The 22,283-nt window shown below is 37.9% G+C and overlaps 1 long non-coding RNA gene across 1 annotated transcript in view; it reads right to left on the bottom strand.

Annotated features, from left to right (window-relative positions):
• Nucleotides 1-5,283: 5,283 nt before the first annotated feature.
• Nucleotides 5,284-22,283, bottom strand: part of LOC307185013 — a 479,081-nt gene continuing 462,081 nt past the window's right edge. Inside the window, exon 6 of the long non-coding RNA XR_013827837.1 lies at nt 5,284-7,186. This is a non-coding gene — a long non-coding RNA (uncharacterized lncRNA). The remainder of the gene's footprint in view (nt 7,187-22,283) is intronic.

Genomic DNA, 22,283 nt, shown 5'->3' on the forward strand with positions numbered 1-22,283 from the left:
AGCTCAAGAACACCGTATTTCTGAAGGGATATTTTATAATCACAGTCAGGTGTGCCCATTTTCAATTTCAGAAATCTTTGCCTACTGGGTTATAGATCTGCCACATCGCTTTCAGCAAGAACTTCTCAGATAAATATCTTGAAACTTGAGCACATATCCAATATGAAGGTGCAAGTCTCACGGGTTCACCATGAAATATAACTCTTTAGCTTCATAAATCCTTATATCCACAATACTTCAAATCTGAAATGCCCACTGTCAATGCCTTCTTAAGTTAAAAGGATGAAATTTGAAAAATCAAATGTCTGTTTTAACCAAGCTTCTGTTTCTCTTCATTTTATTTTGTTTGGATTTTGATTCAGTACCAAAATGTTGAAAATTAGCTTTTTTATGTTCACACTAAGGCACTGTGTGTACTCAAGAACATTAGATGATGGGCAGCTGATCAAAGAATCCAAAGTCTAACTGGCATCTGGGACCAGCTCCTCTGTGAATGGCACATAACTCAAGGAAATATTTCTGGAAGATCGTTATAATATGAAGCCTTATTTGACTAAAGTAATCCTTCCTCCTATGTTGGGGAGTTGATTTTTTTCCCCAAGTGACCATTTCTTCCTTTAACTTCTTTTCATTTTCTTTTTTTTATAGGACATAGTAATACAAATGCACACAGTGTGCTTCTCCAGACAGGTAATGGGGCACTAGTGATGAGAAAGTGTTTGTAATATTCTCCACCCACATGTATCCCTGAATATACATCCATCCAGAGGTGTGTCATCCTGTCACAAGGGGACAACTTACTCCTTGGTTTTTATTTTATTATAGCTGATGCAGCAGTAAAACACAGGTTGAGAGATTTAGCACTATCTCTAAAACACAGGTAGAGAGATTTAGCACTATCTCCTGTTACCCTCCCTCTGCTGCCACAATCTCCTACTTGTGTGCAAGAAGCGTTCCATGTGCGGCAAGCTAAACCCTCCTCAGAGTATCTGGGGGGTCCATGGATTACCCAGGGAAAGTAAGCCAGTGCCAGAGTTGACGCCAAGGGGAGCTCCTAATTCCTCCAGAAAATTCTGACCAGGTAACTATGTTGAAGTCAGCAAGGGTTATTATAGAAGTGAAACAAGGAGGAAGTAAGGAATGAAGAGGACCTCTGATCTCATTCCAAACATAACTGAATAATCTTTGAAAGCAGGGCATGTCTGTGGACTGATGCCAAAAGCAAGACCTAGACTTCTTAACACAAATGTGACAGGTCCATAACAATCTTAACTTTCTGAACCAGGAACAAATTTCTGGTTGCCTCCTAAATCTGCTAGAACACCCATCTTTACCCCAAGAGTTATTAATAGAGGATCTTTGAGGCCAATTTTAACAAGGAAACTGATAAAAACAAACAGGATTTGCTCCAATATTTTTGCAAATAAGTGTAGCAGTAGCAGTAGTGGTTATACAGTAAGTAGCTATAACATGCCAAAATAGTACCAAGTATTTTATCTTCACAATAAAACCATAAGGTTTTATTTTTATTTTTGCCCTTTAGAAATTAGAAACTTGGAGTGGTAAGGAACTTTCCCAAAGTCAGATAGCTCGTAAGTGGTGATGCATGCAAGACTCAAATTCAGACCACCTTATCTGGAGTCCCCACTCTAAACCACTTACTACTCTGCCACTGTCTACCATGACATTGTCTTTTCATTCTCAACTTTTCTGTCTGCCCCCTTAATGCTTGGATGCCCTATTTGCCACCATTCAATATTCAAGGGATCAACTGTTCTTTTCTCTCAGGACAATTGCCCTGCAGGTTAAGTGTCATCCTTGTTACCTCCTTTGCCCTTAGCAAGCTGCCTCCATTTCCCCCTTTCCATTTTCTTCTCCACCCTGCAAACTTCACTCTTTTCCTTTTCACTGTTTTTCCCTGTTATCTGCCCATCCTCATTTCTCTTTTCTCCAGCCTAATTCCACTGCCATCTCACTTATCCTTGTTTCCCTGACCGTTCACTGTGACACTTTTCCCTACACACACGCATTTCAGAGGTTCTTAATATTACCACCATATTAAAAGTAAACAGAAAATAAAATTCAAGCCATGATGTGAGAGAAAATATTCATTTACAATACAAACAAAAAACTCATGTTTAGGATACAGAAAACCCCCAGAAATCAATAAGTTAAAAAAAACTGGATAAATATTTAAATAGGCATAGCACAAAAGAAGATATACAGATAGCCAATAAGCATATTAGAAGGTAAACAATATTTTTACTCATCAGAGTAATGTAAATTAAAACCATAGTAAGATACTACTACACATTCACTAGAATGGCTAAAATGAAAGGACTGAGAATACTAAGTGTTGATAAGGATGCAGAACAACTGGAACTTCCACGCATTGCTAGTGGGAGGATAAAATAGTACATCAACTTGTAAAATTGTTGGACAATAGTAAAACTAAATATATGCTTACCTACAACTCAGAAATTGTAGCCCCAGGAATATAACCAAGAGAAATAATTGCATATGCCCACAAAAAGACTTGTATAAAACTGTGCGTAGCAACTTTATTCATAATAGTTCCAAACTAGAAATACCCCAAATGGCCACCAATGAAAGCGCATAGATAAATTATGTTATATTCATACAATGGAATACTACACCACAATAAAAAAGAACAAACTATTGATACATACACCAACACTATAAATATCAAAAAACATTTTGAGTGATAGAAGCCATACACAAAGAGTATTTACTATATGATCCCATTTATATGATGTCTAAGAAGAGGGAAAACTAATCTTTAGTGACAGAAGATAGGAAATTACATGGTGATTACATGAGTATACAAATATATAAAATTTATCCAGATGCATACTTAAGATTTATGTATTTTACTGCATGTAAATTATACATATATAAAAAGTTTGTAAGAAAGTATATGGATAGAAAACTGTTTAGGATAGAAATATAGAAACCTATGACATTCCAAGTCCTTGCCAAGTTCATAACATTTCAAGACATTAATAGATGTCTCTCTTACTTCAGTAAGAGTCAATAAACAGCCTCGAAGCCTGCGTCATCCTATCCTATCCTATATGGAAAACTAACTGGTGGGTGAATTCAAGGTTCTGGGCATCCCGGGCCTTACAATTCTGTTTTGTGATCACTGAAAGTTTCAAAATGTTGCTAAATCACAACACACACAAGCTGACACCTTAGGCATCCTCAAAGAGAATTGTTAAATAGTGGACATTTGAACACATTCATCTTGCCTGGTTAAAACAAATCCAAGTAGAATTGTGAAAGTATTAATCTTAAAAAGTCTCTTGAACTCAGGCTCTTGACCCAGGCACCTCATGAGGAAGTTAACAGCTGCCATACATAACATTCATTTTTGCCCACCAACATTCCCTTAAGAAACCACATCATGGCTTTCTAAAGAGGTAGCACAAGTCTCTAGACCCACTGTGTAATACTCGACAGAGCAAGTGTCTGATGTGCTGATATCCCAGAAGAAAGAGCAAAAATAAATAAATAAATCCAAAGGGCATGAAAAGTCTTCTTTCTCATCAGAGATTCACAATTGCCAACTAACCTTTAATGATGGGAAATGGGGCTGTAGAAAACCTAGCTAAAATAGTCTAAATTACCCATTAGCCCTTTCTGATAGCTGTGAAGGAATCTTGTATTCTTGGTTAACTGGAATAGCTACAGGAGGTCATCCCTAACTTTACCATTTGCTTACCTTCCAAAGCTTAGATAGTCCAGAAAATTATACTTCTGATTTTTACATTTCTCAGATACTCAGTTGACAAATACATATTTTTTAGACCAAATGATCAATTATTTATTCACTTGATTCATTCTTTCTTTCTTTCTTTCTTTTTACATCCTTATTGGAATATAATTGCTTTACAATGTTTTGTTAGTTTCTGCTGTACAACAAGGTGAATCAGCTATATATCCTCGCCCTCTTAAGCCCCCCTCCCACCCTCCCTATCCCACCCCTCTAGGTCATCACAAAGCACTGAGCTGATCTCCCTGTTTTATACAGCAGCTTCCCACTAGCTATCTATTTTACAGTTGGTAGTGTATATATGTCAATGCTACTCTCTCACTTTGTCCCAGCCTCTCATTCTCTATGTCTGCGTCTCTATTTCTGCCCTGCCACTAGGTTATTTTTGCTTCAAAAGATAATAGGAATCCCTTTAGGACTTCCTTAGTCTTTGTTTCTGCCACTCTCATCCATGGTTTCTCCTGGCTGCCTTCTGATACAGACAAGTCACTCTTGCTTCATCTCTCTAAAAGACAAATTCTTTCCTCCAAGATATTGAATAAATTTGTAAATGGTAAGCACTGTTTTGCTTATACTTGAGTCTTAGATCCTTGATTAAAAAGGAAACAAACTCTGAACCAAGTTAAGTACTATCATACAGACAATTTTGAACCTCTAAGTTCTTTGGCACTTGGAGGCTATTTGCTTTTAGCAACACATTCAAATTTAATTAAATAAGCTTAGCTTTTACCTGAGATTTTTAATTATATGCCTTGCCTAACTACACAGAGGCATATTAAATATACTGCATCAGTTTCTTCTAAGGGCACATGATATAACACCAGCTTTGAAAAAGAAATCATGTTTAGCCACCAAATTTTTTGAGGTACCAAAGTTAATTGAATACAACGCAGGCTTAAATTAGTTCATTTTAATTTTAATTATAACTATAATCCCTTCTTCCTCAAAGGTAGAGAAAGCAAGATAATGATTGTAAGATAAACCTGCTGTGCAGAAAAGCGTTTATACTAGGCCTGCAACTGTTATCATTAGAAAAGCCTGTTGGAAAGGTGAGCCCTTAGCTGGCATCTGTGAACTTGGATTTCAGGAGGGTTCCCACCGTTCCCTAACTGGTAAGAGTGGCCAACTGCCTAAACTGGTTGTGTAAAAAGTGTGGTTTATGCTGAACAACTGATTTCCTTCTGGGAATCTGGAATTTAGGCACTCTACGAAGAGGGTGCCCCAGTGACCACCCCCCAATAAAAATTCTGGGCACTGAATCTATCTTTTATTTTTAATTTTCTTTATTGTGGTAAGAACATTTAACATGAGATCTACTCTCCTGACCAAATTTTAAGTGCATAATACGGTCTTTTCAACTATAGCCACAATGCTGTACAGCAGATCTCGGGAGCTTATTCACTTTGTAATTGAAACTATATGCCCATTGAATAGCAATTCCCCATTTCCCCTACCCCCAGCCCCTGGCAACCTCCACTCTACTCTGTTTCTATAAGTTTGACTCTTAAATACCTCATACACACACTGAGTTTTTAATAGGCTTCCCTGGTAGAAGGCTTCCCTGGTGAACACACTTCACATGTGTTGTCACCACTCATTACTGGAGGAATTAAGTGCATCCTGTCTGACTCTACTGGGAGAAGGAACTCTTGGATGCTTGTATCTGGTTTCCTCCAGATTTTACCCCATGTGCCCTTCTCTTTGCTGATTTTGCTTTGCATTCTTTTTCTGTAATAAATCCCAGTCACGAATACAACTATTTACTGAATTCTGGGCTCTCCTAGCAAATTAATCAACGTAGGGGTGGACTTGGTGACCTCTGACACACCTGGCAGTGAATCCTGTTCTCTACACAGATGAAGTGGTGTTGACGCCGACGAGGGGAAATTGGATTTCTGAGACAGTATTTTTCAAAGCATGCTCAGATCAAACTGCCATATAAAATTCCCACCTGATTTAGTGTGTCTGATCAACAGGTGTACAGTCTTATTTATATACATGGTTCATCCCAAGGGAAAAAAAAAACCAACCCAGACACATCACATACGTAATTCCTCTTTCCATCGCTTCAAAGTAAGAATTTGTTGTCTTCTTATTTACCTACTAGTGGTTTCCTCATAACTTTTAATAACATAGGTGCTTTGAACTGGTCTTTAACAATTCAAACAGCTAAATTCAATATCTTAGATGACAGTTACTGCTGAAATTTTTTCTGACCACAACTTTTCTAACAACTTTTAGGAAAATCCAAAAGATACCTCTCTAGACATACATGCCTTGAACTTGGCAGAGAATGAGGGAGCATCACATTTTCAGCATAACAAATTGCTCTGTTCTTGTAATCCTAGTAAATGCTCAAGAGACTGCCTATGTTCCACTGGTTTCCTCCTCTCTTCTTAAAATGCAGCTAAGCTGGCCAAAAAAACAAATAACAGATGTGCCCACTATCCTCACTTTCTTTGACAATATTTTATCTAGTGAATTGCTATTAAAGAGTAAAAACTCCATTGTAAACAGTAGAAAAAGAATAAAAACATAAATACTCTGCAAAGTAGGAACTAGAAGTATTACATTTGTAATTGGAGGCCTCGTTGCATCTGATTCTTCTATACATACTAATGCAGAATAAAACTGCCTTGTGCTGGGAACTGAAACAGTATTCTGGTAAGCAACACCTGAAAATGTCAAAGGCCAAATTACTAGGCTCATGACTATAACTGCATATTTCCTTTAATTCTAATTATAGTACAATCTATTCTTGATTCCAAATTTGCTTTGCATCGATAAACATTGCCTACCATTTCCAGATATGTATGCCTACATGGTAATTTGTCCATTAGTTCTCATTTGTTAAGAAATTTTCTATTAAATTACCTATGACCAAGATCAATTTCCAAGTCCAAGTCCCCTTCTTCAGAAACTCATTATCATTCATCAATACCTTTTCAAGTCCTCCTTGTAAAATAATTTCACTAAAACGTCTCCTCCTGCAGAGATTGCAACATTACCTGAGAAAAAAAATCACCCTTCTTTCTTTTGGCTCTAGAAACCCCATTTTCCTTCTGCTCAAATCAAGCAATGAGCCACAAAACTCAAAAGATCACAGATAACCATCACCATCTAAAATACAAAATGGGGAAATGTCGCCAGGGTCACTCACCCACTGGAGTCCGCGGAGGTGATAGCAATCAGGGGTAGAATCTTCAGGGGGAGGCTGGTTGGCCTTTGAGTGTTCTCCAATTCACTTTTCAAGTCAGCTTGTTCCAACTGTCTAAAGGCGAGAGGGGGAAGCTGGACACTGCGGCAAGAAAGTCTCCGTACAAGATAGGGTTCCATTCCTCGCAAAGGGTCTTCCTCTTCATTAGTGGAATGCAGTGTTTCCTCAGAGGCCTAAGACAAAAGTTCAAGAAAGTTCAGTAATCAACAAAAGTCCCATGATTTATCATTACATGATGGCTTTACACTTCTGGAGAAAGAAATTGAGGGAAAATTATACGTGAAAAATGCTAACTAGAAAGCAATGATATTAACAGAAAAATATTTGGTGAAAAGACTACAACTAATAACTGAAATCTAGAGTTATTTTAAAAATAGTAAAGTTGTTCACCAGTATATTCAGATATGGCTTGGTTGTTAACAGTTAACTGACATTTCCAATAATCTTAGAATTTATGAGTTTTGTGCATGAATTCTATGAAATCAAGGGTAAATCAAAACATTTTTCTACCAAATATGAAATGAATTGTGGAAATTTCATATATATATGTGTGTATATATATATGCATGTATATATATATATATATATATATATATATATATCTTGACATATTACATACCCATAAATACATAAAGAAAGAGGAAGAAAATGAGTCCTATTTTTTTTCTTCATAATTAGGACCATATTTGTAACATATTTTCATATGTCACTTGTTACTCAGATATTCTTTACAAAGTTTTATGATAAGACTTTGTGAGGGGAATGAAAAAAAAGACATGAACATCTGAGTACCAAGTAGAAATATATTTAAATCACAGCTGAATTTTGCAAATAGAAAATTTAATATTTTGACTCTAGTTGAAAAAATATACTGCTACATAAGTAACAATTATTTCCAAGTGGTTGGAAAGTCTAGTCTGGCAACGTTTATTATATCCATATACACAGAATGATAGAGCCACCAAATGTTATCAGATAACACAATGAGTTTTAGAATCCTTGCATTGCCACTTTGCCAGTTGTGTTTGTAGAGTGTTGCTTAATCTAAGTTTTCTGTTTCTTTACCATAAAAATGGAAATAGATCCATCGTCTCTGCAGCACACATTTGTTGGCCAAACCTTTGCTTTTCTATCTCCGTGTGAGTGGCCTTTCTCCCCTCTGAAGTCCCAAACCACTATCCTCCACACCCTGTTTGTTCTTTAGGAGCCAAAGTGGTGTTTCAGGGAGGGCTTCGGTGAGTGACTCTGTTCTTTGGGTGGGTGGCCAGGCAGGGTCTCTCCCATGGACCAGTGTGTAGGGGAGCAGAATTGGCCACCCTCAACTGTGTCTCTTTGGCATATTGTTTGAAGTGGTTATCTCCTGAGACATGGAAAGGGCTCTGGAAACTAAGTAGGAGTCGCCCTTTCCTAAAAAACCTTTTCATTGATAAGGGTGACTCCCTGTCAGGATGGAGGATGACCCACCCATTCCCCCCCACACACACAAAAATGGAAATAATATTTACCCACAAGAATTAAATGAGATCATGAATGTAATGTGCATAGCTCATTACTTGTTATGTGATAAGCAGTCATGGCAATTTCCTTTCCTTCTGAGTTGTACAAGTGAAGAAACTAGCCCAGAGAGGCAAAGTACTTTCTCCAAAATTAGCCTGTTGGCTATAAGTTAAAAGTGCATTGACTTTGCAGAGTCCAGACCTAGTTTAGAACCTTTGTTGAACTTCTTACTATACTACCATCTTTGGGCAAGTAACTTAGGCTCACTGAGATTGGTTCTCCACTTGAACACTGAGGATAATAATAATATTTACTTCTCAGGGTCATTGTCTGGATCAGAGATACAAAGTGTATGAAGTATTAATAGATGGCCCACAGTTTGTACTCAACAAAATGGCAGCTATTATTATTATAATCCAGGCTAATTCCCTTTATCTTTTCATAGCACTATACTGCCTTTGATACTTCATTCATCCATATTTTTTTCCAAAAACAGAAAATTTGTCTTTTTCTGATTTATAGCTTGAAAAATGTGAAAGGACATCCAATGGTGGCTTCTATTCAGCCTTGGGTTTTATTGTCTAATTTCATGGATAAATAGAAACAAAAAAGAAGGCACCCGGAAGGTAAAGAAGACGTCAAAGCTAAACGCAAAGTTTATTTATTTCAGGTCCTAGATATGAAGATCTAGATTCTGAGAATCTGTGCTTTGAGGAATCTACTTGCTTTGTAAAACAACATTAGTAATAATAGTGGCTTTAAAGAGCAGGACATCCTGCCACTTGAGACAACATGCATGGATCTTGAGGGCATTATGCTAAGTGAAGTAAGTCAGACAGAGAAAAATAAACCCTGTATGAGCACACTTATACATGGAATCTAAAGAAAAAAACCCAAACTCATCAGATCAGCTTTGTGGTTACGAGAAGTGGGCGTGGGGGAGGGGAAATTGAATGAAAGGGGTCAAAAGGTACAAGCTTCCAGTTATAAAATAAATAAGTACTAGGGATGTAATGTATAGCGTGATGACTACAGTTGACATGGCTGGATGGTATATACGAGAGTTATTAAGAGAGTAAACCCTAAGAGTTCTCATCACAAGGAAAAAAGTATTTTTTCTTTTTTTTTGTATCTACACAAGATGATGAATGTTAACTAAACCTGTGGTCATTATTTTACACTATTTTTAAGTCAAATCATCATGCTGTATACAGTAAACGTATACACTGCTGTATGTCAATTATATCTCAATAAAACTAGAAAATAGTTTTAATAATAATGACTAATATTTATTGAGTCCTTATCAAGTGCTGGGTTTACTTAGTGAGTGCAGTGCTTTTCATATATCACCTCATTTAATTTTCACTTAAGTCCTCTGGGTTAGGTTCTATTACTTTTCCCATTTCACACATAAAGAAACAGAGACCTTTATCATCACATGCCCTGGTCACACAGTGGTTAGTAGGGTAAGCAACATTCCTGTTTGCCTGGGCCTTTCTGCTTTTAGGACTGCAAGTCCCATGTTCAGGAGAACCCACCAATCCCAAGCAAACTACGATGACTGATCACCCTACAAGTCAAAATCCAAACCCAAATCTATTTTAGTTAAACCTGAAACTAATAGCTACTCTGTACTACCTCTAACAAGTATGGTCCCTGGCAAGGTGCACACTTCCAGAAAAGAATTGAACACACAGTAATTGACCATAATTTAAAATGCCTCACATTTTTAAAAAAATGAACAGAATTGAGCCCTACATAAACAGTGGAAATTAGTTGAGAATCCTTGTTGATTAAGTCAGGAGACAGAGATCTAGGCCTGACTCTGCCACTAATTACTTATGTGGTGTTGAGTCATTTTACGTTTCTGGACTTTAGTTTCCTTAGTAATACAATCAAGAGATTGTACAAAATGAACCTTAAGGCTACTTTCAGCTCTGAAATACTCAGATTTTATAATAGCCAGTGGTAAAATCAGTGCTTAGTGAGATGGCAAATATATATAATAAAGGGAAAACGTGTGCACATGTACCATTCTTAGCTTTTAGTTTGAGAAAGTGAGCCTCTATGTGCTTACAAAGTTCTGTGTGTTCGTTTAAGGACAGAATTGCAAACTACAGCCACACTCTGGGACTGCTAACAGGTCATGATTTGCCTCACGTATTTCTCAAGAGAAGTTAATGAATGACTTAAGTGTGTAGACATCCTTCTTTGGGACAAACGTGGAAAAGAAGAAAAAAAGATGAGTCTAGCAGAGCTAAACACTGAATGTAGCTGGCCAAAGTTAATATCTTTTTATAAAGATAGCATTGTAACTGAAGGAATGCTTTCTATAACCCAGGTCATGTGATAAAAGACTTAAGGTTTGTGACATTCTCTTTTAGATAAAACCACCTCAAGAGGTAACTTCTGAGAGAACAACCTCTATTAAAAATAAAGTGTAGCATTTTTATCTTGATAATAAAAATGATAAAGCTATAGATGTCTATATCCTAACATTCCATTCAAAAACAGCATAACAAGTGGCTTTTAAAAAATTCCGTATCAATGTGTATCAATGATATTTTAAAAAGAAACAGAACTTTACCCGGTAGAAGGTGATAGGTTAAATGGCCTTATTTTGGAAAGAAATGTAAAAATGATCACCAGGACAATATGTATTTCATGTTATTGTAGGAAAATGACATTTTTACAAGGGTCGAGGGAAAAGACAGTATTTATAGCATCTCTAAGCTGTTATTTCTCAAAAAAGTGATGCTCAAACTTCCTGCGTGAGAATCACAGAAGGTACTTGCTAAAATTCAGACTCCCAGGCCCTATTCCAGATCTGCCTAATCAGTATCTCTATTATTAGGGCCTGGGAGTCTGAGTAAGTCTCCACTATGGTTCTTATGTATGCTTAAATTTGGGAACTAATGGTTTTGACATTTTAGACATGGTCCAATAAGATGGTCTGGCAAAGACTCAATAACAAAAAGATGTTCACTGCAGCTTATTTATGATAAAGAATAACCAGATATAATCTAATTATTGTACTGAGGGATTGGCCTAATAAATTTTGATACATCATATTATGAAATACTATGAGGCTGTTAAAATAATGCAGAAGAATATGTGATTATGTTCATGACATAATGCCGAGTGGGAAAAACAGATTACAATGTGATCTAATTTTTGTAAAACAACACTAAAACAAAAACAAACACCAAAACATATTATATTTATAGAAAAATTTTAGAAAGATATATCCCAGTTCTCTAAAATGGCTTTCTCTAGGTGATGGTGTTGGTGGTGATTTTCACATTGTTGTTTATTACTAGTTCCTATATTCCCTATAAATTTGTACTATTTTGAGTTTAAAAGTACAATAAAAGTCATAATAAAAAAATGAAACTACATTGAACTTGCTATTGATGGGACTCAAAAATATCTCACATTCAGCTTCAAGATATGCAATATCCAAAGAAAAAAGACACTAAAATATTTGAATGAGTTTAATGCAAACCTGTTAATTTGTAATAAAACAAAATTATCTTTGGTAACTAACCAACTTACTTGGAACAGTTGACAGAAAAATAACTTGAAAGTAATTGTTTTCACTGTTAGGACAAGTGCCTCCCTGAAATACATACCTAAAGAAAGCAATCCCTCAATGATTAAGAGTTACAACGCATGTGTGAGTGTTAAATATGTTGTTGTTGTTGTTGTTGCTGGAATCATTATTATTGCTGTTTTCTTCAGTCTCCATGAAGGATAGTTAATTAGTTTCTTTGTTCTCTTTTTTTTTCCCCTCCCAAAATAGATTGCAAGCCACTTAAGGCCTTTAGTGCAGGGACATACATATAACTGGTGATAAATAAATTGCTGTGCTGTTGATAATCTCGGGTTTTTGATATTTGTTTCATATATATGTATAAATATTTTACATATATATATGAAATTTTCTATAGAGAAATTATTTTAAAATATATGTGAATGTACATTGGCATTATAGCAGAAAATGTTTCTTTCTGAGCACCAGCTAGACCATATTTCCAGATTCCCTTGCAGGTAGATATAGGTACATCAATGGCATTACCTTATATGCAAAGGATTGCAGGCTAAGGAAATGTTCCATTTTCCAGCTGTCCCATAAAAACTGTGAGTACAATCCCTCATTTCTCTCCCCTTCTGGAACTCCTTACTGGATACTGAAGATGGTGAAGACAAAAGATGGGAGATATCATGGTTTCTAAGTCACTGTTCAGAGGAGAGCCACTTGAATGCTTAATTTGGGCCACATGAGCCACAAATAATTTTCCATTGTGGAAAGGCACTAAAATTTAGAGTCTCCTTGTTACAGCTAGTGCTGTATTATATATATAATCATATCTCTACTCTTTGAGTTCAAATTATCTTAATTATAACATCATTCTTTTCTGGGTAATTCCTTAATTAGATATTCATTGAGCATCTACTACCTTGAAAATGTGCGTGGGGTGCTAGAAATACAGATGAATTAGACACTTCCTTTTTCCTTAAGTACTCATTATTCATGTGGGGAGAAAGATAAATATAATAGGTCTTCACCAATGTGTGATGAAGAGCTGTAACAGAGGACTTAGGGCTCTTTAGGAGTGCATCAGTAGGATGAACACTTTTGTGAGTGAAAGAGGGTGCTAGCCAGAAGTGACGTCAACCAAAGGAGAAAACTAGGACTGTCTCAGGCAAACTAAGCAGTATGACTACCTCGTGAATCAGGCATTTCTTTTTGGGTCCTGTCTACTTCTCCAATCAGTTCTGTTTAGTCTCGTTGATGGATCCCCTGTTAACTGTCTCTTGAATCTAGACACTCTCCAACGAGCTATCCTCAACCATTTCTCTTCTCACCCTACACACTACTGGTTTGAAACCTCAGGAGCTTCCCAGGTGAAATCTGAACCTGGCCCCTGTACACGAGGGCAAGGAGAGGCCAAAGAAAGAGGCAGGCCACTCCAGATCAGTAGGTGACAGAATTAATAAGGAAGGGAACTTACATACAGGTTTGTCTTGGGCGGCCGCAAGGCAACTAGATCTCGGCACGTGCTACCAGAATCTGAAAAGGTTATATAGAGGCCTTAACTGGGTTCAGTTATGTATACTGTCCAGATGATCTCAACAACACATTGTTCTCTCAAGCCTGCATCTTCGAAAACTGCTCCTACTAGGAGAATGGTGGGCAGAACATTCCATGGACCAGGGAGGGGGTGAGCAGCTTCTGATTGCCTGGGTCCAGCTCACAGGTCAACTGGTGGTCAAGTTCTCTCAATGACCTCCTTTAACACACTCATGTTGAAAATATTATCCAAGACAATGAATACAAATAAATTCTGCCTTTTTATTTATGACCCCAAGTCAGCTTTCAGCCTTCCAGTTGTAGTGAAATGATTAATTCCTGTGTCATTCCATTTGTGAGCTTGGACACATCTAGAAGGAGAGGAGCATGCCATAAGAACTACTGTACCTCCAGTACTCAGCCAGTGCCTGGGACAATGTATATGTATAGCTGATTCACTTTGTTATAAAGCAGAAACGGACACACCATTGTAAAGCAATTATACTCCAATAAAGATGTTTAAAACAAAAAACACATGCAAAATAAACCTTGCTGAAGGCATGAATGAAGAAAACAGACAAACTTGACTCCATTTTCTCAACTGTAAGAAATCAGGAAATGGAGAAATAGTATTAGATATTGGTATTACTAGTAATGTTCTGTTTGTAATTACTAATGTAAGTTAGGTAGAGACTGCAGCCCATACAAGGAATTTCTTTTAAAATTTCAGGATTTGAGCCACTCAGATTGCTTTGGTCTATTCCCATGTTTGAAACTTCTTTCAAATATAGATTCATTATGATAAGCATTTTCGCCTAATTTTTTTAAAAACTAATAAAAGATTTCAGGCACTCAGTGCTCCAGAGTACCTATTCTGCGCAGAGCATTGTAGAAGTTAGCATGTTAAATACTGCATGAATTTTCAGGAAGAAGACAGAGTAAGCTGAAGATTAGTTTTTATAACTTCCAATGTTACGATCCTTGCTGCTGTCTAATTAGTTTCCTAATTTACTCTGAAAAAGTAGTTTCCCTGGGCCTTAATTTGTAAACAAGACAATTTTTGAAAATTGAACCAACTCTTTAAGAACTAGGGTAAAATTTAATAGGTTATATTGAAATGAAGATTATATTCACAATCTAAAAGAACTATATACAATGGTAGACATTATGTGTATGTATATATATATATCGTAGACATTGTACGTGTGTGTTTATATATATATATATATACATAAATTCTGCTATGTCTCAATGAATTGTTCACAATATACTAAAGCAATAATTGAAAATCTGCCTTAAAATTCCTCAGCCTTATGCTAAATATTATCCCCTTATCTCATTACTCATTATATATATATATATTTTTTTTTTATCTTAAAATCCAATGCTAAGCTCGCTCAAATAATCTTATAGGAAACTCACAAGTCAAGGCAATAAATGTAAATACCTAAGTTCTTTTAATTCAGAACAGAGCATTCTGAGCAGAGGAAGACGGCGGAAGAGTAAGACGCGGAGATCACCTTCCTCCCCACAGATACACCAGAAATACAACTACACGTGGAACAACTCCTACAGAACACCTACTGAACGCTGGCAGAAGACCTCAGACCTCCCAAAAGGCAAGAAACTCCCCATGTACCTGGGTAGGGCAAAAGAAAAAAGGAAAAACAGAGACAAAAGGATAGGGACGTGACCTGCACCAGTGGGAGGGAGCTGTGAAGGAGGAAAGGTATCCAAACATTAGGAAGCCCCTTCGCGGGTGGAGACTGCGGGTGACGGAGAGGGAAAGCTTCAGAGCTGTGGAGGAGAGCACAGCAACAGGGGTGTGGAGGGCAAAGCGTGGAGATTCCTGCACAGAGGATCGGTGCCGACCAGCACTCACCAGCCCAAGAGGCTCGTCTGCTCACCTGCCGGGGCGGGCGGGGCTGGAAGCTGAGGCTCGGGCTTCGGAGGTCAGATCCCAGGGAGAGGACTGGGGTTGGCGGCGTGAACACAACATGCAGGGGGCTAGTGCGCCATGGCTAGCCGGGAGGGGAGGGAGCCCGGGAAAAGTTTGGACCTGCCGAAGAGGCAAGAGACTTTTTCTTCCCTCTTTGTTTCCTGGTGCGCGAGGAGAGGGGATTAAGAGCGCTGCTTAAAGGAGCTCCAGAGACGGGCGCGAGCCGCTGCGATCAGCGCGGACCCCAGAGATGGGCATGAGACGCTAAGGCTGCTGCTGCCGCCACCAAGAAGCCTGTGTGCGAGCACAGGTCACTATCCACACCTCCCTTCTGGGGAGCCTGTGCAGCCCACCACTGCCAGGGTCCCGGGATCCGGGGACAACTTCCCCAGGAGAACACACGACACGCCTCAGGCTGGTGCAACATCCCGCCAGCCTCTACCGCCGCAGGCTCGCCCCGCATCCAAACCCCTCCCTCCCCCCGGCCTGAGTGAGCCAGAGCCCCTGAGTCAGCTGCTCCTTTAACCTCGTCCTGTCTGAGCGAAGAACAGACGCCCTCCGGCGACCTACATGCAGAGGCGGGGACAAATCCAAAGCTGAGCCCCGGGAGCTGTGCCACCAAAGAAGAGAAAGGGAAATCTCTCCCAGCAGCCTCAGAATCAGTGTATTAAAGCTCCACAATCAACTTGATGCACCCTGCATCTGTGGAATACATGAATAGACAACAAATCATCCAAAATCGGGGAAGTGGACTTTGAGAGCAAGATTTATTATTTCTTCCCCTTTTCCTCTTTTTGTGAGTGTGTATGTGTATGCTTCTGTGTGAGATTTTCCCTGTATAGCTTTGCTTCCACCATTTGTCCTAGAGTTCTATCCATCCGTTTTTTTTTTCTTTAAAAATTTTTTTCTTAATAATTATTTTTTATTTTAATATCCTTAATTTATCTTACTTTATTTTATCCTCTTTCTTTCATTCTTCCTTTCTTTCTACTTTTTCTCCCTTTTATTCTGAGCCATGTGGATGAAAGGTTCTTGGTGCTACAGCCAGGAGTCAGTGCTGTGCCTCTGAGATGGGAGAGCCAACTTCAGGACCCTGGTCCACAAGAGACCTCCCAGCTCCACATAATATCAAACGGCAAAAATCTCCCAGAGAGCTCCATCTTGACACCAGCACCCAGCTTCACTCAACGATTAGCAAGCTACAGTGCTGGACACCCTATGCCAAAAAACTAGCAAGACAGGAACACAATCCCACCCATCAGCAGAGAGGCTGCCTAAAATCATAATAAGTCCACAGACACCCCAAAACACACCACCAGATGTGGACCTGCCCACCAGAAAGACAATATCCAGCCTCATCCACCACAACACAGGGACTAGTACCCCCCACCAGGAAGCCTACACAACCCACTAAATCAACCTTAGCCACTGGGGACAGACACCAAAAACAACAGGAACTACGAACCTGCAGCCTGCAAAAAGGAAACCCCAAACACAGTAAGATAAGCAAAATGACAAGACAGAAAAACACACAGCAGATAAAGGAGCAAGATAAAAATGCACCAGACCTAACAAATGAAGAGGAAATAGGCAGTCTACCTGAAAAAGAATTCAGAATAATGATAGTAAGGTTGATCCGAAATCTTGGAAACAGAGTAAACAAAATGCAGGAAACATTTAACAAGGACATAGAAGAAATAAAGATGAAAGAAGCAATGATGAACAACACAATAAATGAAATTAAAAATACTCTAGATGGGATCAATAGCAGAATAACTGAGGCAGAAGAACGGATAAGTGACCTGGAAGATAAAAGAATGGAAATAACTACTGCAGAGCAGAATAAAGAAAAAAGAATGAAAAGAACTGAGGACAGTCTCAGAGACCTCTGGGACAACATTAAATGCACCAACGTTCGAATTATAGGGGTTCCACAAGGAGAAGAGAAAAAGAAAGTGACTGAGAAAATATTTGAAGAGATTATAGTCGAAAACTTCCCTAATATGGGAAAGGAAATAGTTAATCAAGTCCAGGAAGCACAGAGAGTCCCATACAGGATAAATCCAAGGAGAAACACACCAAGACACATATTCATCAAATTGTCAAAAATTAAATACAAAGAAAACATATTAAAAGCAGCAAGGAAAAAATAACACACAAGGGAATCCCCATAAGGTTAACAGTTGATCTTTCAGCAGAAACTCTGCAAGCCAGAAGGGACTGGCAGGACATATTTAAAGTGATGAAGGAGAAAAATCTACAACCAAGATTACTCTACCCAGCAAGGATCTCATTCAGATTTGATGGAGAAATTAAAACCTTTACAGACAAGCAAAAGCTGAGAGAGTTCAGCACCACCAAACCAACTTTACAACAAATGCTAAAGGAACTTCTCTAGGCAAGAAACAAAAGAGAAGGAAAAGACCTACAATAACAAACCCAAAACAATTAAGAAAATGGGAATAGGAACATACATATCAATAATTACCTTAAATGTAAATGGATTGAATGCTCCCACCAAAAGACACATACTGGCTGAATGGATACAAAAACAAGACCCATATATATGCTGTCTACAAGAGACCCACTTCAGACCTAGAGACATGTAGACTGAAAGTAAGGGGATGGAAAAAGATATTCCATGAAAATGGAAACCAAAAGAAAGCTGGAGTAGCAATTCTCATATCACACAAAACAGACTTTAAAATAAACACTATTAGAAGAGACAAAGAAGGACACTACATAATGATCAAGGGATCGATCCAAGAAGAAGATATAACAATTGTAAATATTTATGCACCCAACATAGGAGCACCTCAATATATAAGGCAAATACTAACAGCCATAAAAGGGGAAATCGACAGTAACACATTCATAGTAGGGGACTTTAACACCCCACTTTCATCAATGGACAGATCATCCAAAATGAAAATAAATAAGGAAACAGAAGCTTTAAATGATACATTAAACAATATGGACTTAATTGATATTTATAGGACATTCCATCCAAAAACAACAGAATGCACATTTTTCTCAAGAGCTCATGGAACATCCTCCAGGATAGGTCATATCTTGGGTCACAAATCAAGCCTTGGTAAATTTAAGAAAATTGAAATTGTATCAAGTATCTTTTCCGACCACAACGCTATGAGACTAGATATTAATTACAGGAAAAGATCTGTAAAAAATACAAACACATGGAGGCTAAACAATACACTACTTAATAACAAAGTGATCACTGAAGAAATCAAAGAGGAAATCAAAAAATACCTAGAAACAAATGACAATGGCGACACGACAACCCGAAACCTATGGGATGCATCAAAAGCAGTTTTAAGAGGGAAGTTTATAGCAATACAATCCTACCTTAAGAAACAGGAAACATCTCAAGTAAACAACCTAACCTTGCACCTAAAGCAATTAGAGAAAGAAGAACAAAAAAACCCAAAGTTAGCAGAAGGAAAGAAATCATAAAGATCAGATCAGAAATAAATGAAAAAGAAATGAATGAAACAATAGCAAAGATCAATAAAACTAAAAGCTGGTTCTTTAAGAAGATAAACAAAATTGATAAACCATTAGCCAGACTCATCAAGAAAAAAAGGGAGAAGACTCAAATCAATAGAATTAGAAATGAAAAAGGAGAAGTAACAACTGACACTGCAGAAATACAAAAGATCATGAGCAATTACTACAAGCAACACTATGCCAATAAAATGGACAACCTGGAAGAAATGGACAAATTCTTAGAAATGCATAACCTGCGAAGACTGAATCAGGAAGAAATAGAAAATATGAACAGACCTATCACAAGCACTGAAATTGAAACTGTGATTAAAAATCTTCCAACAAACAAAAGCCCAAGACCAGATAGCTTCACAGGTGAAATCTATCAAACATTTAGAGAAGAGCTAACACCTATCCTTCTCAAACTCTTCAAAATATAGCAGAGGGAGGAACACTCCCAAACTCATTCTACGAGGCCACCATCACCCTAATACCAAAACCAGACAAAGACGTCGCAAAAAAAGAAAACTACAGGCCAGTATCGCTGATGAACATAGATGCAAAAATCCTCAACAAAATACTAGCAAACAGAATCCAACAGCACATTAAAAGGATCATACACCATGATCAAGTGGAGTTTATTCCAGGAATGCAAGGATTCTTCAATATACGCAAATCTATCAACGTGATAAACCATATTAACAAATTGAAGGAGAAAAACCATATGATCATCTCAGTCGATGCAGAGAAAGCTTTTGACAAAATTCAACACCCATTTATGACAAAAACCCTGCAGAAAGTAGGCATAGAGGGAACTTTCCTCCACATAATAAAGGCCATATATGACAAACCCACAGCCAACATCATCCTCGATGGAGAAAACATGAAAACATTTCCACTAAGATCAGGAACAAGACAAGGTTGCCCACTCTCACCACTATTATTCAACATAGTTTTGGAAGTTTTAGCCACAGCAATCAGAGAAGAAAAAGAAATAAAGGGAATCCAAATTGATAAAGAAGAAGTGAAGCAGTCACTGCTTGCAGATGACATGATACTATACATAGAAAATCCTAAAGATGCCACCAGAAAACTATTAGAGATAATCAATGAATTTGGTAAAGTAGCAGGATACAAAATTAATGCACAGAAATCTCTGGCATTCCTATACACTAATGATGAAAAATCTGAAAAAGAAATTAAGGAAACACTCTCATTTACCACTGCAACAAAAAGAAAAAATTACCTAGGAATAAACCTACCTAAGGAGACAAAAACCTGTATGCAGAAATCTATAAGACACTGATGAAAGATATTAAAGATGATACAAACAGATGGAGATATATGCCATGTTCTTGGATTGGAGGAATCAACATTGTGAAAATGACTGTACTACCTAAAGCAATCTACAGATTCAATGCAATCCCTATCAAACTACCACTGGCATTTTTCACAGAACTAGAAGAAAATATTTCACTATTTGTATGGAAACACAAAAGACCCTGAATAGCCAAAACAATCTTGAGAACGAAAAATAGAGCTGGAGGAATCAGGTTCCCTGACTTCACACTATACTACAAAGCTACAGTAATCAAGACAGTATGGTACTGGCACAAAAAAAGAAATATAGATCAAAGGAACAGGATAGAAAGCCCAGAGATAAACCCACGCACATATGGTCACCTTATCTTTCATAAAGGAGGCAGGAATGTATAGTGGAGAAAGGACAGCCTCTTCAATAAGTGGTGCTGGGAAAACTGGACAGGTACACGTAAAAGTATGAGATTAGAACACTCCCTAACACCATAGACAAAAATAAGCTCAAAATGGATTAAAGGCCTTACATTAGAGGAAAACATAGGCAGAACACTCTATGACATAAATCACAGCAAGATCCTTTTTGACCAACCTCCTAAAGAAATGGAAATAAAAACAAAAATAAACAAATAGGACCTAATGAAACTTCAAAGCTTTTGCACAGCAAAGGAAACCATACACAAGACCAAAAGCCAACCCTCAAAATGGCAGAATATATTTGCAAATGAAGCAACTGACAAAGATTAATCTCCAAAATTTATAAGCAGCTCATGCAGCTCAATAACAAAGAAAAAAACAACCCAAACCAAAAATGGGCAGAAGACCTAAATAGACATTTCTGCAAAGAAGATATACAGATTGCCAACAAACACATGAAAGAATGCTCAGCATCATTAATCATTAGAGAAATGCATATCAAAAGTACAATGAGCTATCATCTCACACCAGTCAGAATGGCATCATCAAAAATTCTAGAAATAATAAATGTTGGAGAGCGTGTGGAGAAAAGGGAACACTCTTGCACTGCTGGTGGGAATGTGAATTGGTTCAGCCACTATGGAGAACAGTATGGAGGTTCCTTAGAAAACTACAAATAGAACCACCATATGACCCAGCAATCCCACTACTGGGCATATACCCTGAGAAAACCATAATTCAAAAAGAATCATGTACCAAAATGTTCATTGCAGCTCTATTTACAATAGCCAGGACATGGAAGCAACCTAAGTGTCCATCATCGGATGAATGGATAAAGAAGATGTGGCACATATATACAATGGAATATTACTCAGCCATAAAAAGAAACGAAATTGAGCTATTTGTAATGAGGTGGATGGACCTAGAGTCTGTCATACTGAGTGAAGTCAGAGGGAGAAAGACAAATACCGTATGCTAACACATATATATGGAACTTAGGAAAAAAAAATGTCATGAAGGACCTAGGGGTAAGACAGGAATAAAGACTCAGACCTACTAGAGAACAGACTTGAGGATATGGGGAGGGTGAAGGGTAAGCTGTGACAAAGTGAGAGAGTGGCATGGACATATATACACTACCAAACGTAAAACAGATAGCTAGTGGGAAGCAACCGCATAGCACAGGGAGGTCAGCTCGGTGCTTTGTGACCACCTAGAGGGGTGGGATAGGGAGGGTGGGAGGGAGGGAGACGCAAGGGGGAAGAGATATGGGGAAACTAAGACACCATTTTAAAGCAATTATACTCCAATAAAACGTTTAAAAAAATACGCAGACCTATTAGAGAATGGACTTGAGGATATGGGGGCGGAAGGGTAAGCTGGGACAAAGTGAGTGAGTGGCATGGACATATATACACTAACAAATATAAAATAGATAGCTAGTGGGAAGCAGCCACATAGTACAGGGAGATCAGCTCAGTGCTTTGTGACCAGCCAGAGGGGTGGGATAGGGAGGGTG

This window comes from Stenella coeruleoalba (assembly GCF_951394435.1).
Source record: "Stenella coeruleoalba genome assembly, chromosome: 3".
NCBI classification, from domain to species: Eukaryota; Metazoa; Chordata; class Mammalia; order Artiodactyla; family Delphinidae; genus Stenella; species Stenella coeruleoalba.